The sequence below is a fragment of the Pteropus alecto genome, unplaced genomic scaffold (genome assembly GCF_000325575.1).
Source record: "Pteropus alecto unplaced genomic scaffold, ASM32557v1 scaffold20, whole genome shotgun sequence".
NCBI classification, from domain to species: Eukaryota; Metazoa; Chordata; class Mammalia; order Chiroptera; family Pteropodidae; genus Pteropus; species Pteropus alecto.
This window is the reverse complement of record NW_006436298.1, coordinates 19,871,234-19,876,312: the sequence shown is the minus strand read 5'-3', so window position 1 is coordinate 19,876,312 and position 5,079 is coordinate 19,871,234. Positions and strand designations below refer to the sequence as shown.

At 34.3% G+C, this 5,079-nt stretch overlaps 1 pseudogene; it reads left to right on the top strand.

Moving 5' to 3' along the window:
- The first annotated feature begins 650 nt into the window (after positions 1-650).
- Positions 651-769, top strand: LOC112480895 (annotated as a pseudogene).
- The last annotated feature ends 4,310 nt before the right edge of the window (positions 770-5,079 follow it).

The following is a 5,079-nucleotide window of genomic DNA, read 5'->3' as shown; positions in this document are numbered from 1 at the left end:
CTCTGGAGAAGAAAAGTGTGTATATATCTATATATGCAAGTTTTAAATAAGTTTTACCAATATAAAGGCTATATAGCACACAACTTACAAATAATAATGAATAAGGTAAAAGTAATACAGTGAAGACATATACCAGAATGTCACTCATATGTCATTTGTGGGCAATTCTTTGCTGAACTGGATCATAATTTTTGGATATTGAAAGAATAGTTCTTCAATTTTTGTGCTATTCACAAAGTAATTAACACATACAAGTCACTTAAATTTAATCTGCATTGTTAACATTTTCTCCACCACTTTTTAAGCTTGTATAATCAACAAAACAATAATTCAATCCCTGATTATGAGCGTTTGGTGATTTTCAAGGTATAAACACCTCTCCCATGGCAAATTTCAAGCTACCAATGTGACATCAATGAACAAGGATTCGGGAAGAAATGCCATTTTGGTAAGCCAAGCATTTAATCTTGACATTCATTTAATTATAAAAAAAATAAAAGTGAAGGCAGAGGTTTGTGGTGATTCCAAAGGCGACTTCTGAACACATCCCAAAGCTTTTCAAGGTGAAATCACTGCTCCTTTTTTTAAATCTAATTACACTGGAGGAGTGGATGTGGAATAAGAATGGATATGTGTTAAAATGGCTATGTGTCTACCACCATGCTACCCTGAACAAGCCCAATCCAGTCTGATCTTGGAAGCTAAGCAGGGTTGGGCCTGGTTAGTATTTGGATGGGAGACCACCTAGGAAGACTAGGTTCTGTAGGCATAAAAAAATAAAAAATAAGGAATTATAAGCTGACGAGGTCCTTGTAATCTGTGAGGTCAACCAGGGTTGCCTTGCCCCCCCCCCAAAAAAAATGTATGTAAGTCACCTCAATTTGGAGAAGTACAGTTAATATCTATTCTGTTGTCAACATTTCCTTTAAAATAATCCACATCCATAGGGTCTTCTTACACTGATATGTTCCCTTAGAGCAGAACACTCTTATATTAATCTGCTATATGCATATTGACAAGTGACTTTTCATATCCATGATTACTAACTAACCACCCTAGAGTAAATAGGACCATTTTCTTTACTAGGGTAAGAATTTTATCATTCTTTACTAAATAAATTTTTAATACTAAAGCCTAACTAAATCAGAAGACAAATAATGCGAAATAGCCTTTAGGGCTTATCTAAGTTGAGCCCTTAATCATAAACTTTAGCTCAGCATGAGCTTTTCAGTTTACATTGAAGAAAGAAAGAAGGTTCCAGTTTTTGCAGCATATATATTTCTAGTACTCGTTTCTGATTTTATGGCCAATTCGGTCTTCATGCTTCCTTAATCTTGAAGCCCTTTCAAAGGCAACATACTGTGCCAAATGTACAGTGATTATGTAATGTGGACAAAAATCCAGTGGGAAATGTGTAGAGCAGATCAAAATCATTCCACTTAAGACCTTTTACAGTCATTTGATCTAATGATGTTCACTAGGGTTTGATGTACTAAAAGGCAGCCACTGTGAGAACATAAGGTTGCATCAACATGTGACTTCTGAGTGAAACTAGGATCATTGTGGTCTTTTGAAGACTGTTTTACATACAAAATAATAATATCTATACTAAAACAAATCCCATGACAAACTTTATGAGTCATTGAATTTTATGCTATTTCTTATGAAAAAATATCTTTTTCTTGTCAAATAGACATCAAAGCAGTATTTTATATGAATGGAAAGTAAGATAGAGAAATCCATTAATTATCCACATTGAAAATATGGCTTATCTAAATATTTGGAGAAAGGCTAAATTTCCATATAGTTTGCTACTTTCATTTACACTTGCAGCTACAAATCAAATTATTACATGCACTTTCATATTTAAACTATAAAATATTTCCTCATTTTTTTGTATATGTTCTATTCTTCAGTAACTTTTTTCAAGTTTCATCAATATTGTGTATTTCAGGATTCAAAAATACATGCATGACTTCTAGTTTCAACTCAGACGTATAAAGAGCTTGGAAGTCATTACTCATGTCCTTAAGACAATAAAAAGTTGAATAAACCAAAAAGCAATGGCTGCTTGGATCACAGAGGACTGAGATGGCAGGGCAAATCGCCACCCAGAAATCTGGAGTGACAGGCAGATCCAGAGTGACAGCCAAGATCTGCCTGCCTGGAGCAGAAGCTACTGGAGCAATAAACTGGTAAAAAAACACCTAAACAGTAATTTTGACAAATTGCTGAAGGCTACGTGGACTAGTGTGAAAATGAGAAACTCTAGCGGGTCACAGTCTTTGGGGAGTCCCACACTTTCATGGGTTTTACCTCCAGGAACCCACCAGATTCTCACTTGAGGATCCGAGAAATATTCCCCAGGGCTCTGGCAAGATCAGGGAGGAATAATCATTGTAGAACACATCTAGAACCTTTTCTATAACAAAGACCTACTGTCCAGGGAAAAGAAAGTTGCCTGAGGCTCCTCTTAGCAGAGGGAAAAGAATTTCTCCAACTTCAGCACTTTCTGCTTTCCAGTTCTACCTAAGGAAAGAAAAACAAACAAACAGAAAACAAAAAAAAACAAAACTAGGAAGGAGTCAGAGATTTGGAGAAAATAAATTAGGGATGCTGCAGCCAGAGAAGAAGATAAGAAGCAGTGAGGGAGCTATACCACTGGAGAAACACTTGTAAAGTTCAGAGCCCTAAAACACAGGCCAAAAAAAAGAGTCAAATTTAATTATAAGATTATAGAATTCTTCTCTTCCTCTGTTCATATTTTACCACTTCATTAGGGTTCCAGTGTAACAGCAGTGGATTACAGCTAAAAGAGCTATAAGATATTGACTTTCTCTGAGGAGTACTTAGGGAAGCCCAAAGTCAACAGAGTAAATAAAAAAAGAATACTAGAGGAAGGTGAAGTTGCTGGCACCTACAGCTACAGCACACATAAACACAGACCAACTCTTAGCCAAATTAAGATAAATCTTCATATTATAGTCTTATTTACTTGGGTTCCTATTACCCAATATATCATGTCTGGTTTTCAACAAAAAGTTACAAGCCACGCGAAAGGGCAAGAAAACACATAGTCTGAAGAAGCAAAGCAAGCTTCATTACCAGATTCAGATATGATACACATATTGTAATTATTAGACAAAGAATTTAAAATAACTATGATTAATATGCTAGTGTTTTAATGGAAAAAGTAGACAACATATAAGAACAGATGGGTAATATAAAGACAAAGAGGAAAATTCCAAGAAAAAAATAAATAAGAAATACCAGAAATTAAAAAGAGTAACAGAAATAAAGAATGCTTGTAATAGGTGAAGAGAACCAAAGTTTTGCCATCCCCAAACTGTGCTTTTTGGGATATTGATTTTAAGCTGGTTATTAAGAAACAAAAGACTCAGAAAGAACCTTTGACCCTCACCCATTTCTGCCTAAGTGATTCAGATGAAAAGGCCGCCTCTAGGAAGGGAATCAACATATTCGTTTCAGCTATAGATAGGAAGGCTCCAGACAGAGGATTAGTAGCTGGATGCCCCTCTTTGTTTCATTGTTTCTGGGATGCCTAGCAAGAATCTACCTGCCTCATGTGTTCTGCTCTTCTTCAGCTAACTGTAAACTGCCTATTTCCTTTGAAATTTCAGACCTTTGCTCCTTCTCTTTTCTCCAAAATGGAATATAAACCTTAGCTGCCCAATGCATTTCAGGTCTCATATCTTATGACACCCCTGGCATATACATTTGTAATAAACTTTATATATTTTCTCCTGTTAATCTTTCTCTGCTAATTTGATTATTAGCCCAGCTAAAATTACTTAGATGGAAAAAGGAAAGTATTTTTTAGCTCCCACATAGGCTCATCTGTAGACTGCACATGGCAAAGGAAAGGATCAATGAGTTGAAAATAGATCAATAGAAACTTCCTAAACTGAAAGGAAAGGAAAAAGAAATTAAAAAAAAAACAAACAAACAGAATATCCAAAGATTGTGGGACACTTTCAAAAGGTATAATATATGTATAATTTGAATGCCAGAGGGAAAAAAGGAGAGAATAAAGCAGAATAAATATTTGAAATAAGAATGACCAAGAATTTCCAAATTTATGGCAGACACCAAACCATAGATCTAGGAAGCTTCAATGAACATCAAGTAGAATAAGTACCAAAAAATTCCCACATAGGCAAAATTCCCACATAGGCAATTTAGGCATGTATTGTTATTCAGACTACAGAAACCAAAGAAAGAAAGAGAAAAACGTACCTTATCAGAGGAAAAAGTGTTGGAATGATAGTGGACTCCTCATCAGAAACCATGAAAGCAAGAAGAGAATATAAGAGAACTCTCCATACTACCTCTATATTTTTTCTTTTAATCTATAACTGTTCTAAAACAAAAGTCATTTTTTGTTTTTCTTTCTTTTTCTTTTTTTTTTTTTTTAATGTGAAAAACTAGGCTTATAAGACTGATTTTGCTCAGAGGATATTTCCCTCTTTTCAGGATCATTTTGATAATCCTCAGACATTTGGTGTTCTTTCTAATTGGAGAAGGACAATGAAAGTATTGAAAAATTCTGCACTTTATCCACTATGAGGAGTTTTTTGCAGACCGATTTTCACCTTGTTTCAAGTGGCAACATAACATAGATGTTAAAAACATGGACACCAAAACTATATTGTCAAGTTTCAAATCTGGACTCCACCATTTTCCAGCCATGTCACCTTGCTTAAGTTATTTAACTCTTCTGTGCCCTCAATTTCCTCATGTGTAAAATGAGGCTAATCACGATACCTACTTTATAGAGTCGTAATAATGATAAAATGTTTGTATACATAAAGTGGATAGAATAGTGCTCACTAATTTTGTTTCCCTTTTTTTTTTAGTCTAACATATTGGAAATATTAAGTGTATATTCTTGGGAAAAATCATATCTAAATATAGCTAATTACTATGAATAATTACACATTTTACATCAAAATTTCTGTTTATTTTCATTTAAAACAGCATTGGACATAAACAGGGTCAGCAAGATTACAAGATATAAGATCAATATAAAAATCAATCGTACTTCTATACAATAATAAT